We start from the raw sequence: 22,194 nt of genomic DNA, 5'->3' as shown, positions 1-22,194 counted from the left end.
TCGTCGGCGATCCGGCCGGTGTAGTCGGAAAATAACACTGCGGGGAAAAAAAACACTACAGGAGTGTTATTTTCCTAGGAAGATTACACTCCTTCACCCAGGAAAAAATGACTACGCCCAGGAAATTAACACTACCCCAGGAAAAAAAAGACAGCTCTAGTTTTCCATGTGTGTGCAAGTTCGAAATAACCAAAAGTTTGACAGAGTTTAGTGCGTTCCAATTTAAAGTATTATTTCATGTATTTTGTCCATTGCAGTCGAAATTGTATAAAAGTGCACTTGCAAAGTAACAGTAACTGTATTTGTTGTATCGCCCATGCTATAAAACGACTGTGCTAAAATTCTTCCATGATTAAAATTCTTTAAGAACACGTTTAACACTCGCATGAAACAACCCTTTCGAAGTGTCCACAGAGGTTCACCAAATAAATTTTCTCTTGGCTTTCAGCTCTGCCAAGGGGGGTGTGATCGAGCCACCTTCTCTCATCTCCACTTTGAGTATACACGCTGATCGTGGTGTTCAGGAGCAAGGCAGCTGCCATGATCTCTGTGTCTGTAGCCCAGATACGATTTGCTGCCATCTTTGTCGATCTGAGGTATTCTTCTGTGTCCATACCAATATAACGGCCCAAAACGTCTTCGTTGTGTTTGATGGTTTCTACAACTGCGCGTCGGATCTTTTCATGAAAATCTTGAGACCCTGCGACCTCCAGGCTTAACGCTCTGAAAAAACAATTCCCGTCACCAATAATTGTTTCTGTTTGACGCGGAGCACCCACTTTCGTTTTCGGTCTGAAGGGCATTATTTTAGGTGCGGCTAACCCCAGAGTCTTGCATTTCAGTCTTCTCCATGTGGAGTTCGTTGGGGTAAACTGCTTTGGAGGCGCAGGGTCAACCCTAACAATTTGTGGTTCTGATGAACGGTCAGGTTTTACCCGTTTGGAAGAGTCATAAACAGGTTCGGCTCTGTTCTGTCGCTTTCTCTTGCTTGAACCCAATTCACCTTTCCCGTCTTGCATCAACTGCTGATTGATGTTGACGTCATCAGACGATGAACTATTGGGAACACTGGCACTGGCACTGCAGGAAGTGTCGAAAATGTTGGCGTCGTCAGTCGATGAACTCTGCGGAACACTGGCACCAGTATTCGTTGAAGTTTGTGGACCGTAGTCGTTTGAAGCTTTGTACGGCTTTAGATTAACGCCATGTGCTGCTTGCTTTAAGATTGTGCCGTCAGGGGTTTTCAAAATGTAAGTCTGATTTTGATTGACAGCATGTACCACATAGGGACCTTGCCACGGAGCCTTCATTTCCCCCCCTTTCCTATCCACGCGACGCATTCCACAGAAGTACCTGCTCGTCCACCACAAACATTCGCTTTTGGCCGTGGCGCTTTTCGTAGTCACGTTTCTGTCTGTCTTGCGCCTGAGTGATGTTCTCTGAAACTTTGTCTTTCACGACAGTGTACAGCTGCCTGAGACTGTCCAGCCTTTGCTTGATATCTTCAGGACAAGACGTGTCTTCACAACCTTCGAAGACGCTGACATTAACGTCGTTGCCATCGGTGCTGGATGAGCAGCTGGGGTCAATTTCGTCCTCAATCGGTAGTCGGGCTTGTCGGCCATACAGCAAAAAGAAAGGGGTGTACCGTGTGCTTTTCTGTGCGCTCGTTCTGAAGGCAAACAACACACCTGGTAAAGCATCAACCCAATCTTCTTCATCACGCAGAGTTTTCAGCAGCGAAGACTGGATTGTTCGGTTGTTTCTCTCAACAAGGCCATTGGCCTGTGGATGATAGGCGCTTGTTATATTTTGTTTCACTCCACTCAGCCTGTGAAGCTCAACAGACACTTGATTCACGAATTCTCTTCCCTGGTCATTAATCTGTATCTTGGGACACCCGTGACGACAGATCAGTTCATAAAGGAACCTTGCAGTGTCTTTTGCCGACTTTGATGGCAGGGGCTTGGCTTCCACCCATTTCGTAAAATAGTCCACAGCAACAACGATACTGCTGAAACCACCCGGAGATTCTGGCATTGATGTGATGTCGATGCCTATCTGAGTCCATGGGGAGGATGGCACGGCGACACTCTGAAGAGATGGAGCTGACTTGTCAAATCGAGTGCTCATGCACTGACACTGGTCACACGTTGCTACATAGTTTCTCACGTCGATCGAAAGACCAGGCCAGTAATAACGATCTGATTTTCTTGAAAAGTTTGTCTCGTCCGATGTGACCCCCTACTGCTCGGGACTCCACACTGCAGTCTGCACCATCGTGCATGGATCGAAGGATCTTCTTCCTCTCCTCTTCGGATGTGATGACGCGGATTAGAATATCTAGATTGAAAAAAAGAGAGGAATACTTAGCCGACTAACAAAGTTGTCTCAGTGACGACTAGAACGACCACACACACACACACACACACACACACACACACACACCAAACCCCACACACCCCACACTACACCACACCACACCACAATTATAAATGATGTGAAAATTTGCCTTTACTAGGCTGGGACGGTTTGCTTGAGACACGTCTATAATGGATGCATCTCAAAAATACCACCTCACCTTATTATTATTATTATTATTATTATCATTAGTTCCCGACCTATATCCCTATCCTCCGGAAGCAAACCTGGATATCTGCATTCACTATCTGGGCTTCACAGGGTTCGAACCTCAAAACACTTAATCATGAATATCTCAAAAACCAGGGCATGGATTTCTGAATAGCTGCCGATGTAGTCAGTTGTATGTTGACGCTCGTTTGCAGCGACCGTTTTGGTGATGCACAGATAAATGTCAATAACTGATGGGTGACTTCCGAGACCACCTCTTTACAATTAGTGAAGCTGACTGGCGGTGGTTTTTTTTTTGTTTTTGTTTTTTTTGCGTGGTCAGTCCATCGGGCCGTAAATGACCACTGGTATAATCCCGACCAGAAAAGCTGCCTGATGAACAATGGACAATTGTTGAGAAATACCCCTTTTGTCGTAGCACTGCCAATCGGTCGCTTAGCTGACAACTAACACCAGTAAACATCATTTCGCACGTGCAAGTGCCTGAGGAAATGTTTGCCGTATATTCAGTGAGACGCGATTTGGGTTTGATTTCTTTTTTTTTTTCAGGTCAACCGTCATTTTTGACGAGGGTGGTGCAAAACCCAAACCTCACAGAGCATTATAAAATTTGAAATAAAATGCAACTGACATTTACGATAGTGTTTTATACAGGTACGTACATGATCCATCTTGCAGCACATACGAAGAACACATCCGTCTCCAATTTGCTCGTACTCCTCGGTCTTTGCATCCTTCGGGGAATATGCCGTCAGACAGGAATATAGATATGTCAGCCAACCTCTCTTTGGACACTTCGGCAGAGCTATCCTTTGGACGACCCATCGTGCAGAAATGAACCAAGTTGCAACAGTCCGAAACAACTCTTTTTTCAAGTCCGGGGAACAACACGGGCACTGAGTTCGGCTCACTGCTTTCGTGCACTCTGAACAAAATGAACACAATTCACGCTGGACACCCGCAGTGTTTTTTTCCCGCCAGTCTTATTTGCCGCCGTAGTGGCAGTGTTATTTTCCTGGCGCCAGTGTAATTTTCCTAGGAAAATAACACTCCCCTTCCGAGATTGCAGTGTTTCTTTCATAGGAAAAATACACTCCCAGTATTTTTTTTCCTGGAAGTCTTTTTTGCCTCCTACATCGGCTTCTTCAGCGCAACTGCTGGGTAGAGAACTAGCAGCTGTACGCACCGCCGTGAGCGACCTCACGACAATGCGACTTGACGAGTGAGGAGTACACCAAAGGCAGGTTGTGCCGGCCCTGATCACTGTTGAGGGTGGGGTTCCTGGCGGTGATGTGGACTGCCTCCTTTACTCCCCTCTGGAACCATTTTGCTTCTCTGTCGAGAACTTGCACATTGTCCTTTACAAAGTGATGTTGGTTGTGGGAAAGATGTTCGCCCACTGGTCGATAATTACAGACTTGCAAACTGGGATAAATTCACAAGTTTACTTTCAACGTTTCAAATTAACAGCATAAACGATACAGACGTCAACAGTTTATGCTATTTGATACAGGATCTGACCCAGAAAAGCTCCCTGTGTTTACAATAAATGGTACTATTATAAGATATACACCATGTGTTAAATTATTGGGTGTATATCTTTCTTCAAAGCTTTCCTGGAGTGATCATATCGACTATATCAAACAAAGCAAGGAAAGGTCTAAATTTCTTTAAAATGATTTGTAAACAGCACTGGGGGCAAGATACCAAAGCTTTGATATCTTTCGCTTCCTCCCTCGTACGTTCACGCTTGACATGCGCTCATGAAATAATTTTCAGTGCTCCACTGCATTGTAGAAAAAGGGTTTTCTTTTAAAAAATTACGTGTAATTTTTCAAGTTGTGGATGCTACAAAAGACGGATAATTTGGGAGTCTTACGAGAATACTTTTGCTTCGTTTGAGGGAGACGCTGGTCCACTGCCGTGTCCACTGCCGTCCCAGGGGAGAGACTGTGGGCCGAGGGAGCGCAGCCATGCCCATGACATCGGTATGGTGTCCGGTATATATTGTCCGTTGGTGGTGGCGCTTCGCTGGGGGCAGGCCACTGTGGTGAATGTCTCCTGTTTGTGTCACCTGTTTTATGGTTGGGTGACTTTGCTCGTTCGACTGGAGTAGTGCAGTGGTGCTGTGAATGTGTCATGGTGCAGAAAACATATTCTGTTCAACTTCTAGTGATTGTGATTTTAATATTCAATGTGTGTAACGTGCTGGTGTGGTCGCACCCGTTTGAAAATGACGGCCAACACTTTACTGCTTCTCCGAACTGCTTTTCCGAACTGCTTTCCTCCCAACTTCGAAAATCTTCCAACAGACATCAAAACAGACAACAGCGACAGTAACGACCACAGGACTGACAGACGACAAACACGTAAGAGAGGAAAGAGAGGAGTAAGAAGACGACCGAGACGATGCAAGAACCGACTCCCTACCATGGTACTGTCAAATCTGCGCTGTACTGAGACATGGCTGTGTGACAAAATAAATGATGACAGTGCTGCGATCAACGGATTTGGATGTCCGTTCAGGCCAGACAGGGATTGTGACGTTACTGGCAAAAAGCAAGGCGGTGGCGTGTGCCTGCACGTGAGGAACTGGTGGTGCAGTAGGGCAGGTGTGACGGTTAGGAAATAGTTGTGCACGCCTGTCCAACTGTTGTCCGTGTCCTTACGACCCCGCTACATGCCCCGCGAGTTTGGCCAGTTGTTTGTCACTGTGTGCTACATCCCGCCCTCCGCTTGTACTGCACATGCAGCCTCTGACATCACTGGCAATGTCCGCTCTTTTCAACTTCTCTCTCATGACGCTCCATGTTATATAGTGGGTAATTTTAATCATGGTAATTTAAGTCCACATTTACCCTCTTATAAACAGTATGCATCATGTGCAACACGAAACAACCAGATTCTTGATCTCTGCTATGGAAATATACCCCGTGCATATAAGTCAGTTGTTCTTCCACCTAACGGAACTTCAGACCATGATACAATTCATCTCCTTCCATCGTACAGACCAAAAAATCAGACAGAACCAGTAATTAAAAAGAGTGTGAAAGTGTGGACGCACGAGAATATGGATGAACTGAAAGTGTTTTTTTAATGAATGCACAGACCGGAATGTATTGCTAGAATCATGTCACAGTGTGGATGAAGCTACAAATGTCGTATTATGTTACGTATCTTTTTGTGAGGACATGGTAATTTCCCGTAAGGATATCAGGATTTTTCCCAACAACAAGCCCTGGGTATCAAAAGATTTGAAGAAAACACTCAATGAAAAGAACAGAGCTTTTCAGAGCGGCGATGGAAGTCAACGAGAGTCTGTACAAAAGAAATTAACACAAGGAATAAACGAATCAAAGAAACTGTATAAAGAAAAAGTTGAACGTCGTTTCCAAAACGGTAATATAGCAGATGCTTGGAAAGGGCTGAAACTAATTTCCGGACAAAACACAACACCAGTGTCTACACCATGGATGTCGGTAGAGCAACAGAAAGTTTTCTCAGATAAATTAAATGACTTCTACAGTCGCTTTGGAAAAGCGATCCTCACGATGAACTAGAAAAAAATCATTGACCCTCTGAACGAACATGTTTTAAATGATGAAAGTGTTTTATCCATTGACCCATGCACTGTTGCTTTCCGGAGGTTGCCTGGCTCCTGAAGACATGTTCCTCACAGTTGTGTGGTATGTTCAATAGCCTGTTCATGTGGTCTCTAAGGGATTGTCGTGTGCCTGCTTTGTGGAAACAATCGGTGATCAGCCCAGTGCCAAAGAAGAAAAACCCTGTTTCTTTAAATGACTACCACCCCATAGCCCTGACCCCAGTTGTCATGAAATGTTTAGAACGAATCATCCTGAAACGCATTCTAGCATACACAACACCATTCCATGATTAATACCATTTTGCATACAGATCTAACCGAAGCACTGCAGATGCCACGCTTACACTCTTGCACCATGCATACACTCATCTGGAGAAACCAAATTCTTTTGCTTGCATTTTATTTATTGACTTTTCATCGGCATTTAACACCATTCAGCCACATCTCATGGCACGTAAGCTTCTTTCATTCAACATCAGTACAAACCTCATTTTATGGGTGAACAGTTTCCGTGTTCAGAGAACTCATTCAGTCCGTTTTGGACAAGCTCTGTCTTCTGTGAAGACAATTTCCACTGGTGCCCCTCAAGGTACAGTTCTTTCCCCTGTTCTCTTTTCATTGTATACAAATGATTGCACTGGCTCAGACACAACTCCTTTGATTAAGTATGCTGATGACTCATCCCTGGAAAATCTTTCGAATTCTGATGCTGTTTATTTCGAGCAAGTTCAAAAATTTTCCTTCTGGTGTAAAGATAACTATTTAGATCTTAATGTTCAGAAAACCAAAGAAATGATAATTGATCTCAGAAAAAGAGCCTCTCCAGTTCCTGACCTGTTCATCAATGATACACAGGTTGAAAGAGTGCATGAATATAAATACCTATGAAGTATTATTGATCATAAGCTGAATTTTACTCCTAATACAACTTATATTCACAAAAAATGCCAGTCTCGCATCTATTACCATCAAAACTATATTTTAAACTGAAAGACCTCTCGCTGCCTGAATCAATTTGTGCATGGATCATAAATTTTCTAAGATGCACACCGCAAGTTGTTAAAGTTGGTGACCTCACCTCCTCCACATGTATTCTCAACATAGGCACCCCACAGGGATGTGTTCTATCCCCACTGTTGTACTCACTATTCACACATGACTGTGCAACTCAAAATTAATGTAACACCATGGTCAAGTTTGCCGACGATACTACTCTAGAAGGGCTGATTACGAACAGTGATGAGTCAAAATATAGGGAAGAAGTACTGGAACTTGCCAGCTGGTGTGATCAAAACAACTTAGAACTCAACGTATAAAAAAACAAAGAATTATTTTTAGATTTCAGGAAGACCAGATCTGACCCCTTACCACTTGTCATTAAAGACAAGCAAGTAGAGATCATCAGCGACTTTAAATTTCTCGGACTGATCATTTCCAACAATTTGAAATGGGAGAAAAATACGGGGGAAAAAATTGTTAAGAAAGCACAACAGCGCCTGTACTTTCTTCGGCGCCTCAAAAAGTTCAGAATTAAAAAAGAAATCATGGTTGATTTCTGCCGAGCAGTCATTGAAAGTGTGCTAACCTTCGCTATTATTGTTTGGTATCGAAACATTTCCAAGGCAGAAGTTGCAGCCCTTAACAGAATCGTAAAAACTGCCACCAAGATTACCGGGACTGATCTACCTTCTCTAGAAGACATATATTATAAGCGGCTACTCAAAAAAGCAAAATCAATCAGCCAGGACGAATCACATCTAGCTTTTGGGATTTTCGAGATGCTCCCCTCTGGTCGACGGTACAAAAGTATAAGGACGAAAACCAATTGCTTCGCCAATAGCTTTTTCCCCAAAGCAGTCAATGCCCTGTCTCTCGAACAAATCCAGTATGATAAATAGAATTGTGCAGTCAACAACCATCTGCCTGAAGATCTAGTCATCAGCCCCATCCACATGTAATATGCAGCTTCTGTTCAAACGTGTGTGTGTGTGTGTGTGTGTGTGTGTGTGTGAGTATGCACAAGTTTTTATATCGATATGCACTTGTATGTATCCTAATTTCTACTGTATCTGTGTTTGTGTATGATTTTCGCATTTATGTTCGTATCTTGTTATGTACTATCCCCCATCCCCGTCCCCCCAATATTCCTTGTGACCCCGGTACACTTGGTAACAAAGACATATTCTGTTCTATTCTATTCTATTGTCTGCAGAAACGCAGAAACATCAGAGTTAATTCGAAAGTACTTAAGGATTTTATAGTTTTATTGAATCTGTGTTAACCTTCTCTTTTATGTGCTGGTATGGTGGTCTAGCTGTGAAGAATAAGAATATACTGAACAAGACTGTGAATGTGTGCAGTAAGGTCGTGGGAGTGAGACAAGGACGGCTTAAGCAAACTGTACAATGTAAGAGTACGACAGAAAGCCAAATGCATTTCAAGTGACAGCAGCCATACGCTGGCAAATTATTACCAACTCTTATCTTCAGGCAAACGGTTCTGTGTCCCAAAATTTAAACCAAACAGAACCAAATGCAGCTTTATACCAACCTCAGTTCAGCTGTTAAACAGCAATAATTGATCATCAGATCTGTGATTTTAAAAAGATGTATGCCAGAGTGTGTGTTTGTGGAATGTGACATCTGAAATCAAAGTATTGTTGAATTGCATTGTTATTATAATCTTTTTATGTCTTATGTCTACTTTTAGTATGCTATTTCATGCCTATTTTATTCCTATCCTTTAACTGATTTTGTGTTGCACATGTATGGCTGTGATGATGTATGTATGATTTACTCTAAGTTACCTTTTAAAGGTTTCTGTTGTGTTGTTGTTATCTACTGTGATTGTTTATTGCACGCATGGGTTGCCATCTAAACATTTTATGTCTTTTATGTATACATGTTGAATGACTGTGATTTCCGTGTATTCTTTATGTGTTTTACACCACAAATGAATTTCTCTTGTTGAGACAATAAAGTATTCTGTAATCTGTAATCTGGTGTGCCGGTGCCCAGGATGTGAGCAGCCTTCGGCATAGTGTGTACTGTTTCCTTGTCAAGTTTCTTTTCGTTTTTTTGAGCGTTCGGAAAAATTTATTTTATTTTTTTAAATATTTTTTTTTTAGTGAGTTTTAGAAACAAACGAAAATCTTTTTTTCTAAAAGACTGAGCTATCCCTTTACAATATTTAATTTGATGATATGATTATCAATATCATTAAGTGTCAAAAGCCAAGATAATAAGTAACAAATGGAAGTTTTGTTCTTCAAAAACCTAAATTCTGGTGTGTATTGTACTTTATGGTATGATTGGAATGCCAGGTGAAAAAACAAAACAACACAGGCCCACATATTAGTCACGCTGAAAACAATCCGTTACACTGACAATTTTTTCCAAGACTCTTTCTCCATACTACACACAAAGAGCAGTTGTCAATAAAAATAAGCTTTTCCTTTCCAATGGTCTTTCTGCACGCAGTGCGTATCATTCTTTCAGTCAGATTCTTCGTGCAGGGTATTCGCTTTCTAAATGCACGTTATAATAATAAAAAGAAGAAGAAGTCAGATGTGTGCTAGTGCTTTTGAAATATAAAATGAAATTAACAAATATTATTTGTAAATGTATGTCGATAAATATCCTGAGCATGACATGTACAAATCCGTTCTTTGAGACTGTTGAGAACATTCTTGTTGACACATATATCCAGCAAACGCTGTTTAAATTAACAGAGTCTATAAATCTCTACAATTTTCTGCTTCCGGCAATCAACAGTAACAACAATGATAACGATAAACATAATCATAATCGCCATATAGAAGAGAATGAAGATGACGATAATGATGATGATGATTGATGATTATGATAATAATGATGATTATGACAATATCGCAATGATAATGTAACATCAGTAGGCATACTGAACGACAACACCGAAAGAGAGAGAGAGAGGGGGGGGGGGAGAGACAGAGAGAGAGAGCTGGAGAGAGGGGGGAGAGACAGACAGACAGACAGAGACAGAGAAAGAAGCAGATGCCTGTCCAACGTATAAACCCAACTCGCTCTTAGGCCTTGAGAGCCTACGTTAGGTTTGTAGACAACATTAACAAAAAATAAAATAAAACAAGAAAATAAACAAAATCAAGTAAATTCATTGAAATGTAATAAAATGGAAATTGTATACACGGTAAATGACTGAAATGAAATAGGAATAAAAATTGGCCACTTCAGAATCAGTGATAACAGGCCACAAAGACGGCTAATTTCGAAAAACGGGAAAGGTGCTGCGATGTCCACTCTGTCGCGCTGTCTGGTGTTGATGTGTAAACATGCACACAGACTTGCACAGAGGCGGCGAGGGAATCCGTTCTCTCTGTATCTGCGTGTGTGGTGCACGAGCAAGTGTGTGTGTGTGTGTGTGTGTGTGTGTGTGTGTGTGTGTGTGTGTGTGTGCGCGCGTGCTGGAGCACACAAATGGATACATATACACAGACACTTCATTCATTGTTATTGTGCACCTGTTAGCTTTTACGTGCGAGCACGCGCGCGTGTTCGCCAACACCCAGACGTGCAGTATTGAAATGGTGGGGAAGTAATTTCATGATGTGGAAAATACATAACACGCATGTTTCCCGTGGTCTGTGTTATTCATTTTCACCGTTTGGTATCATGTACAAAGTTAGTTTCTTGATAATAATATTCTGGGTTCGTGGACGTGGATTTTCAGTGTGCATGATATTTTCTACCCGGACTTTTTGGCAGCCATGCTCTGTTGCTGCTGTTGTTGTTGAGGTTGTTGCAATCATTTGTGCGTGGGTGGATGTTGGAGGCTGGGTGGACGGTGGTGGGTGGGTGTTGTAGGCTGGGTGAACGGTGGTGGGTGGATGTTGGAGGCTGGGTGGACGGTGGTGGGTGGGTGTTGTAGGCTGGGTGGACGGTAGTGGGTGGGTGGAGCGGAGTGTGGGCCGGGAGTGTCAATAGGAACGGGAGAAGGCGGAGGAGGACGGTGTGTGTTTCATACAAGACCCACTCAACGATAACATGAATGATGGGATCTCCAAGAAACTCCTTTTAAGCGTCAGCGAGCATGCCCTAGTCCAGAATAAGCGGGTCCCACCGCACAGACTGGACCACAGTGTGTGTATTTGCGTGTCTGTGTGTGTTTTTGTGTGCTTTGTGTCTCACTGATGCGTATCGTGAGCCGCTTTCAGAGGTTTTAAAGACATGTGTGTTATTATTATCATTAACATTACTGTCATCATTATTAACATTATCATGTCCTTCGTCGTTATCCCACCAAACGCTGACAGAAGGCATTTGAACTATCGATCTAACCACCACGCGTGCTGCTTGCAATGGGTTTCCCTAGCGTTCGTTGGTGGCAGCTCGTATATGTTCATTTGTTACAACGAGTGGGTTTTTTGCGTGTGTGTGTGAACGATTTTGCTCTGTCAGTTAGGAACCCAGTTTCTTACTTCGGTGTGGGTGCAATGCTGGCCAGTGTCCTCATGCCTCCAAATCTCACCGTACGTTTGTCATAGATTATGGGATCTTTAAATGACACATTTTGATCAGAGACACACAAGCGAGAGAGGATGCACAGGTAGAAGATGAAAGCCCGGACAGGTTTACACACATGTTGACACAGGACACAGGAAACGTCTCCACGTGATATTCAACTCACCAGGCAATGCCAAGATTCGAACCACTGACATCATGGACCCCTGGGGGCTTTGACCACCACATGGCTGTCGTGCCCTCACAAGACGCTGTGAGCAAACACAGACTATATCGTTACCCTGGCGTTGCAGACAACTGCATCATCCACAATACATCAGAGAACGAAAACAAAAAGTGCATCTAATATGGACCCTTGGGTCTATCCTGCAGACACAATACCGCATACTGCGTCATAAAACAGTCAAGCTTAAACCGGGCCAGAAACCACGTTCCAGCGGACAAGCTGCTGCGCTGTTATGGAATCAGCTTTGAGAGAACGCTCGTTCTAAGAAAGCAGAGCTTACAACAAAGGCTTGTGTGAGCTGTGTTGTTGGTGGATGTTTCGTGGTCGGACCATCCAGGATTGGAAAGACGGCAGAAGCAACGACTGATGGTTTTGTCGTTTGATCTGCTAACGTCCCAAAACTTCGAGCGGAACTGAAAGGGAAGTTGTCTGTCTTCTGCCAGCAAGATAAGTAGTGGCGTCATAGAACTATAAAAGCGAATTTCCAATCATCAAAAAGACAATAATTTAAATCAGCGAACAATTACATGACTTCCGGACTCTCAGAGAGTTCACGTCAATTCACACAAAACAGGCAGAAGGGCTGCAGGACTCTAGCGAGACAGCTCCTGATCCAGAACACGAGCAGACAAATGCAGAGAGGGTTACGTGCGGACAGACCACTCCAACATGAAGCACGCAGCTGCGCAGAACTGTCGACATGGCCGACGAACTCTGACAAGCCTGGGAACCGGTTCTTGGACTTGGTCCAACCCTACCATCTTCAAATAGGAGAGGTAAAAAGCAGAACAAAGATATGAAAAACGGCGATGATACTAAAAGGAGAAAATCAACGGTAGGTCCTTTCACTCCCCCCTAAAACGACAAATCTGCAGCTCCATCCTTGGCTAACATACACCCCCGCTTACAACAGCCACGCATTTGTCTCCGAGTTGGCTGATATCATCGTGGTTGTTGGGAAATGACTGAACTGGCGGAAACCGACACCCCGATCAAAAGACGCAGCAATAGTGGTGTTTGTGTTTACCGTTCGCTGTGCTCTGAGATCGCTGATGTGTTTGGCAGCGTATATATCCTGAAAGGCAGCCTGTATCCGATATTCCATCTGTACATAGTGTGCGTGCGCGCGCGCACGCGCGCGCGCGTGTGTGTGTGTGTGTGTGTGATGCTATGCTAGAGAGAGAGAGAGAGAGGGGGGGGATGCCAAAAATAGGGATACCTGGCTTACAACTCTGATGCACTCACGCGCACGCTCGCTTTGGCACCGGAAGACACGAATGAAAAAAAAAAGAAGAGTAGGATGAGAGAAAGAAGGGGGTAAAGAGCGAGTGTCTGAGCTTGTGTGTGAGAGAAAGAGAGAGAGAGGGAGAGAGAGAGATAGCGTCGTGTGTGCGTGCGTGCGTGTGTGTGAGAGAGAGAGAGTGAGGGAAGCATAGAGAGAAAGAGTTCAAAGAGGCGTCCAAGCGTGCTGGAATATTACCAAGAGTGATAAAAAGGGTTAAGGTTTCAAGCGCAGACTTACCAGAAACGGGAGCTACCATTTCATAACTGAAAAGTGCGCTGGGTTTTCGAAACACACACACACACACACACACACACCGCACACACACACACACACACACACACACACACACACACACACACACACACACACACACACACACACAGATATATAGGCAGAGACAGAAACAGAGCGACGTTGGATGGGGGAGGTGAGGAGGGGGTAAGAGAGAAATTCACCGGCCCGGAACACATCAGTGACGATCACGACAGTATGTCAAACTTGGTTTACAGCACGGAGTTTGGAAAAAAAAGTAATAATGATAATAATAACTACAAATACAATGAAGTATTTCTATAGCGCCGAATCCTGTGCAGAGACAAAGAGAAGCGCCAACACGCCAGTCATTAACACGCATGCATAACTCTGACTCAGAGGGAAGAAAAACAAAACCAACAAACACGTTGAAATCTACAGTAACTGTAGACCGGGAAGATGGAAGCGAGAGGAAGAGGGGGAGCAGGTGCTAGTATGGAAAGAGGAAGGTTTCAAGGGCGGATTTGAAAGACCTGAGTACAGATGTTTGACGAAGCGAAAGACGGAGTTCTTTCCATGTGCAAGATCCAGACAGCGGCCAACACACCCACACACACACATACACCAGTGATCCGCCGCCGGAGTGACCATGGTTCTTTGGCAAACAAGGGTGATGATGAACTGAAGGGCTCTCGATTACTTCTGCAGACAGTCTTTCCCGAGGGAATGACAGAGTGGAGCGAAACTCATCCAGTGAGAACCACCCTGCGGCCTTGTCCAGGACAGGCATCCCATCATGATGCAATGGGGCTCTTTCAGTGTGAACAGAATCACCACATTCTGGAAATTCTGTACTAGAAATTCTCTCTTTTCTGTTGCTCTCTTTGTTTCTAGGTATTTTTCGTTTGTTTTGTTTTTGTCAGCTGTTTCTTTCTTATTTTCTGCCCTGCCAGTCCGTTCACTGATATTCCTTTAACAAAGCCTTGAATTTAAAAGAAAATCGAAAAAAAATCAGGACTTCATGACTGGGCATTGCAAATATGTTTTATTTCTGTTTTTGCTCTTAGGACGTGTGATGTCAGTGAACAAAATGGGAATATGTAAATGTAGTGTGTGTGTGTGTTCGTGTGTGTGTGTGTGTGTGTGTGTGTGTGTGTGTGTTTGTGTGTGAGTGCGTGCGTGCGTGCGTGTGTGTGTGTGTGTGTGTGGATGTGTGTGCGCGTGCGTGCGTGCGTGCGTGCGTGTATGTTTTATTTTCAGGTCAGATTCAGGTTCAAAGATAAATCTCTCACTCCAACGGTGCAAAATTGGCTGTCAACGCAAGATATACGGTTTATCGATAGAATCATTCTCTCTCTCTCTCTCTCTCTCTCTCTCTCTCTCTGAAATTCATTCTATCGCCCCTCGTTCTCACCAACAGGATGACCAGAACATTTTCATCTGTTCCAATGCCCAGGCCAGCACAATATGCCTGGGATCTTACTGCATTGAGTTGTAGTGTTGTGTTGTGTTGTGTTGTGTTGTGTGTGTTGTGTGGGTGTTGTCATCCAGACTGGGCAAACTATTGACATAACTGCTGATGTCTGTCTTTTACTTTCTGTTCTCTATATAAAGCTTCGTAATTAGGTCTTGTCGTTTGTTTCCGTCACTAAATTACCTTGAGGTGTTACTAATATTAGCATTTGTTTACTAACAAAATGGATTTTTTGTTTTAAGATTTCAAAGATTTTTTTGTTAGTTTGTTGGGTTTTTTTACCATGAGATGCCAGTCTTACTTTAGCTCTTAAAGCGATTCCGTCCAGTTTGGGTTTGGTTTTCGTTGCTGTTGAGATTTTTATTCTCCCGCAAGTCTCTGGCCATATCATGTGGACATACTTCTTTCTCGATTCGCTGTATTTCCGTTTCTAATGTTTTCTCCTTTTCTACAACCTGGGTTTTCTTTCTTTCTTAAGCCAAAAGATATTGTTTTGTTCTCATTTCCACTAATAATACGCACGTATAGAGTTGGTAGTTTATTGTTAACTGAATTTCATTATTAGGTATTTTGCTTAAGTTAATCGAGACGGCTTTTTGTAAAAGGGCTGGTTTCCTCCAAGTGTATATTATAACCTCATTAGTTAATTCTCTGCATGTGTTTGCTAATTGTAATTCACTGTCGCAGCTAAGCTAAGTGCTGGACTGCCCCAAAAAACAAAACCGAAAAGAAACAACCCACAATTATATTCCCTGCCCGCTAACACTCCCACCACCGGATATAATGGACGGATATAAGCCTGGGCAATGTAATATGGAAGACAGGTTGTTGCCCATGCAGCTTGTCCCCCCTCTCCACCTCGCTGACAGATCCAAAGGAACAGCAAGGCTGTTACGTTTTGGTGCCAACGCGGCCGCAGGAGCTGCCGGAAAGTGACAAAGTTTGCCATCCAACCGCCTTAGGGGCCCCGCACCGGATTTTCTGTCAGGGTTTACTCCCTTAGCTAGGTGGCCGCAGGTAGCTCTCCAGAGTTGGCGCCCTTTGATGGGTCATATAATTCCACCAGGGTGTCTAGCCACCCTCCTCACCATCCTCCAGAGAGGACTGGTGGGGGTGCTGGTTTAGTCGCCAGCAATTCGACCCTGTGACAGGTAGTACTGGGCTCCAGGTTACCAGTAGCAGGTATATCTATCTGACCGACACACAACAAAATAAACACAAGTTTTACAACCACCCACACAGGATCTTTTATTTTTGTTTGGGATGCTTTGGGGAAAGGACCACAATTCAAATGATCACACACACATTCACACTACAAACACCTAATACTGTCCCGCGCACACCCACACCTATACGCAGAGTGTTTAATGTCCAGCGCAAGGACTTGTTGACAAAGTAAAGTATGTCTTGTAAAAACTATACTGAATATTATTTTTGTTGCAAGTACTGTTGGGCGTCTTTCATTTTTTCAAAATTTCCCAGCAACCTTGGCAGTTTACAGATGGTATTTTGGAGAAGCTGTATATTTCGTCTGTATATATTGCACTCCCTTCTTCAGAAAGTCACGGTGTTGTCCACCCATAACATATGTTTCTGCTGAACCAACAGAAGAAAAACCGAATGATATACGTACTGATACCAGTACTGAATAAATTGAAACAAACAAATCATCCATCCATTTGGAGGAATAAAGAAAGAGGGGGAAAAACCACTTTGATAATAACAATAATAATAATATTGATAAGACGAAGAAAAACAACAACAACGACAATAATAATAATACTAACAATATTGATAAGACGAAGAACAACAATATCATCAACAACAATGACAAACAAACAGTTATTTTCTATTTAAAGTGCACTACAGTAAACAAGTATCAAAAAAGGTTACAGTTTACTTCACTAAAGCAAGCGAGCGGTGGGCCCAAAAAACATCAAAAAAGAATGGAATGATGCAAAGGAGCGTAGCATCAACATTTGAAGCACTGTCATTGTTGCCCACAACCTAACTGACCGCACAGGGCCATACCAGGGCTGATAACGCCATCGATAATGATTCCACAGAATCTGAAAAGGAAAGATATGGAAAAAATAAGTAGTTGTTTATAAGTACAGTCATATTCCTGTACCGAAACCTAGGACACGTTTCTGACAGTCGCCATCCCGTTAATTTTTCACCATCGAACATGAAAAAAGTTCCTAATCCAACCAGTCTGGACATGATACACACAATCATGTAGAAAACCAAGGATACAGGACCAAAGCGCCGCAAAAAAAAGAGAGAAAAAGAGAAAAAAAAGAAAAGAAAAGAAAAAAAGAGAAAAGAATGAAAAAATCCCCCCCCCCCAAAAAAAAACAAACAAACAAAAAAAACAACAACAAAAAACAACAACAAACAAAAAAAAAAAAAACAAAAAAAAACAAAAACAAAAAAACCAACACACACACACACACACACACACACACACACACACACACACACACACACAAATCGGCACACATTTAAGTCAAACACAAAATTGTAATGAAGAAAAAATGCGGATGATGAAAGTGGCGACAGATCTATATTCCCACTATCGCTGTTTTTCATTTTTATTTTTCATTTAATTTTTCTTAATCCGCTACATAATCCAAAAATCACTGAAAGGTGGGAAAGGGGCAGGGGGTCTATAGCATCAACAATAGAACAGCATGGCATTAAGGTTTGATAAATGAAGAGAATAGATAAAAAAAAAATCAAAAAAAATCAAAATCTCTCTTGTGAATGCTCAGCTTGGGAAACATACAAATCCACTTTAGTCGTCAAGAATGAATGTTACATTGACCCAGTGATATTTTTACTCAAATGTGATCGATACAGACATATTTCAAAAACACTAACAATGAATACAACAGCACACGCCAACTTTCTGTTTACTACATAAAAAGGAACAGAGAACAAACAAATCGATAAATGAATAAACACACACACACACACACACACACACAACAACAACAACAACAACAACAACGAAACTGGTTATCACAAAGTACAGTTTGTTTGTGATACCTCCGTGAACACAAACCTTGAATAAAAAAAAAACGACAGCACAACGATGTCTGTATTAGTTTTTACCTTCATTGTATTGTATTGTATTGTATTGTACTTCAACCACAGCAGACTTCTCTGCATGGAATTCGGTCTGTTATCAACGTGGGGAAAGCATCACCATTATTATTATTATTATTATTATTATTATCATCATCATCATTCTCATCATTCTTTTTTTCGTAATATTCTTCTTCTTGTCATCATTCTTATTAGTAGTAATAGTATTAGTGTTAATATCATTAGTAGTATTGTTGTTGTGGTGGTGGTGGTGGTTTCCCTTTTTGTTGTTAACCATACTGAGTACTGGCATTGTGAACCCATCGAAAATCCACTTTGTCCTCGAACTTGATAACCCCCCTTTTCCCGAATACTACATAACATGACATTCATCCACGCTGGTTTTCAGCGCACGTGATGCCAGCGGCAACACGTTGTTAATTATTCAGTTGAGTCTGTAGACCAGCAACTGGTTCTGACAACAGTACAATGCCATCTGCCAATAAAAAGAATGAATAATTTAGATACACCACGAGAAATGGAGGCCCCGCGTTTTCCATTATTGATAGCATCCATAGCTAGATCACCAATAAAAAGGGCAGAACATCGCATCACTCACAAGAGTAAGAGAGACAGAAAGGGGCGGGGTAAAGCGGGCAGAGAGACAGAAAGGGGCGGGGTAAAGCGGGCAGAGAGACAGAAAGGGGCGGGGTAAAGCGGGCAGAGAGACAGAAAGGGGCGGGGTAAAGCGGGCAGAGAGAGAGAGAGGGGCGGAGGGTAATGAATGATTGAACCTCCATAGTACTATTATCGATACAGACATCTTTCGACACTGACGATCAAGGATGATGGAACATAAAATAATTGAACAAGAAATGAAAAACGTAGAACATTTCTTGATATTCAAACATTCATTAATTTTCACACACACACACACACACACACACACACACACACACACACACACATACATACACACACGTGCGCACGCACGCATGCGCACGCGCACACAGACAGACAGACAAAAACACACACGCACGCACGCACGTACAGACACACACACACAGAGGTACACAGACACAAAAAAGACAGGGAGAAAAACATAAATACGGAACAAACCAATTTTGTGACAACTCATCAAACAACACGCCCACTCCACCTCCCACCTTATCCACTTCGCAATGTCCAGTGACTACTGTGTGTGTGTGTGTGTGTGTGTGTGTGTAATAACTGCTTTTTGGTGTGTGTGCTTGTCACTGTGTCACACAGACACCAGCTGTCACCTTCGCCACCCCGCTATCTCACACACAGGCACATGATAGAATGGGAAACTTTTTTTTCAGTTTGCATCTCACTGTTTGTCAACACACACAGAACAGATGAGTAATCGACCGACATTATGTTGTCAGTCTGTGGTGTGATACATTCCCACTGCCTCTTCTCAGTTTATCGCTCTGTCAGTCCGTTTCTCTCTGTCTCTCTGTCTCCCTCTCTCTGTATCTGTCTTTCTATGTATCTCTGTGTGCTAACCTCTGTCTCTTCCTCTCGCTCTGTGTCTGTGTCTCCATCTCTGTACATCTGTCCGTCACACACATACATACACACACACGCGCGCGCGCCCGCGCTCACGCACACACACACACACACACACACACACACACACACACACACACACACACACACACACACATTTTCTCTGTCTTTGTCTTTGTCTCTCTAGCTAATATATATCTCTCTCACTTTCTCTCTCTCTCTTTCGAGAGCTAATCTCAGAGAAGAGCACTGCATTTTGACTGAAGGCAAATACTGTACTTTTGCTTTTCCTCCAAACTCCACCCCCCTCCTCTCTCTCTCTCACTCTCTCTCTCTATTTTTCTTTCTCCTCAGGATTTCTTCCCACCTGATCCCTTCCCCCCCGACATCCCCCTCTACCTGTCTCTTTCGCTCCTCTTTCTCCCTAGTCATCAGAAGTGCATGATTGTATTGATACATTGTGTTTTGCTTTTTAATTGCTTTTGAAGTTCCCTCTTTCTGTTTATTTGAGGATTATACATTTTGGTTTTGCTCTTTCTTTTTTCTTTTTGTTCTTTTTTTACCGTTTCGCAAGTTGGTAAGTTTTTTACACACAAATATTTTTGGTTCTAAATTGTTCTTTTGAAATGGTTATCATTGGTTTCCCAGTCTCTTGAGTTATAATGTTGATTTCTTCTTTAATCCTTCTATTGTCGTTGTCTTTCCCTTACTTCTTCTCTTTCTTCATCTTCTTCTTGGGTTTTTTTCTTTCTCCCTTTTTACTTCGTTTGATTTTTTTTTTAATTATCATTATCATGTTGTTGTGAGGGCACGGTGAAGAGAAGCAAGTAGCTTATCTCCTTTTACCCTCAATGAAACATTCGAGTCTCTCTGTGTCTCTGTGTGTGTGTCTCTTTCTCTGTGTCTCTCTCTGTGTCTCTGTCTCTCTCTGTGTGTCTCTCTCTGTGTCTCTCTGTCTCTCTTTCTCTGTATTCTTATCTGTCTCCTCCCATTTTCTTCCCACCTGATCCCTTTCCCTCATCCTCCGCCTTCTGTCTCCCTGTCTCCTCCCTCTCCCTAATCATCAGAAGTGAACAATTGTATTGTTAGTTCTGTTTTGCTTTTTAATTACTTGTTAGTTCCATTTTCTAATCTTTTTAGGCATATATATATATATATCTTGGTTTTGCTTTTAATTTTTTATTGTTTGTTTTTAAGACAAGATTTACATTAATTATTTTCCACGTTGCGAACTTTTTAATATGCAAACGTATTGTCTAAAGCATTCTCTTGAAATGATCACATGATTTGTTTTGTTTGATTTGTATCCGTCAAGTTGTTGGTGTTTCTCTTTCCTTCATTCTTCCTTGTCAGGTCAGATAGATATATCTGCTACTGGTAACCTGGAGCCCAGTACTACCTGTCACAGGGTCGAATTGCTGGCGACTAAACCAGCACCCCCACCAGTCCTCTCAGGAGGATGGTGAGGAGGGTGGCTAGACACCCTGGTGGAATGAAATGACCCATCAAAGGGCGCCAGCTCTGGAGAGCTACCTGCGGCCACCTAGCTAAAGGAGTAAACCCTGACAGAAAATCCGGTGTGGGGCCCCTAAGGCGGTTGGATGGCAAACTTTGTCACTTTCCGGCAGCTCCTGCGGCCGCGTTGGCACCAAAACGTAACAGCCTTGCTGTTCCTTTGGATCTGTCAGCAAGGTGGAGAGGGGGGACAAGCTGCATGGGCAACAACCTGTCTTCCATATTACATTACCCAGGCTTATATCCGTCCATCCATCCACAAACACCTTGCACCCTGCACCTAAAACCTGGAGAGGACACTCCAGCTTCGCTACTAGCACTAGCGTCGGAACAACACGTGAAGCAATAGTTACCGTTTATAAGTTAGCACTCAGTTGGCGTAGAGCCGACGCCAGGGGTTGCTTCTGACGGTGGGAGGGACCCTCGCGTCCCACTGGACAGCTACCGCCCGCCCTAGCTGGGCAGCCCCCAGCCAGTTAGGTGCTGTCCCGCCACGACCTGCCTTCTTCTATGGGTGTATGAAGATTAGGAGAATATCCGACAAACAGGTCGTTAATTTCCGCACCAGGCAAAAAGAAAACTTCAAGAAACGGATCAACAATGAAACTGGCCTGTTGGAATGTCCGGACAATGATGCCTGGGCTCTCCCAAGACCTGCAAGACATCAGCGACGCCAGAAAGACGGCCGTCATAAACAGCGAGCTGAAGAGACTAAATGTGGACATTGCCACTCTGCAGGAAACACGGCTGGCTGACTCAGGAACACTAAAAGAGAAGGACTACACCTTCTTCTGGCAAGGAAAGAGCTCTAATGCCCCAAGAGAGTACGGAGTAGGCTTTGCAGTCAGGAACAGCCTGCTGAACATGATCGAACCAGGCAGCGGCGGTTCAGAACGACTATTGACTCTCTGCCTCAACACCTCCGAAGGCTATGTCACTCCCAAGGATGAGTTCTATGAAAATCTCGCATCAACCATAAGGAACATCCCCAAGACAGAACAACTTGTTTGTTCTCCTGGGCGAATTCAATGCCAGAATGGGTGCAGACAACGATTCGTGGCCTTCCTGTCTCGGTTCCTTTGGAGTGGGGAAAATGAATGAGAATGG

The sequence above is a fragment of the Babylonia areolata genome, chromosome 1 (assembly GCF_041734735.1).
Source record: "Babylonia areolata isolate BAREFJ2019XMU chromosome 1, ASM4173473v1, whole genome shotgun sequence".
Classification (NCBI taxonomy): domain Eukaryota; kingdom Metazoa; phylum Mollusca; class Gastropoda; order Neogastropoda; family Buccinidae; genus Babylonia; species Babylonia areolata.
The sequence above is the reverse complement of the archived record's forward strand: the minus strand, read 5'-3'. Positions refer to the sequence as shown.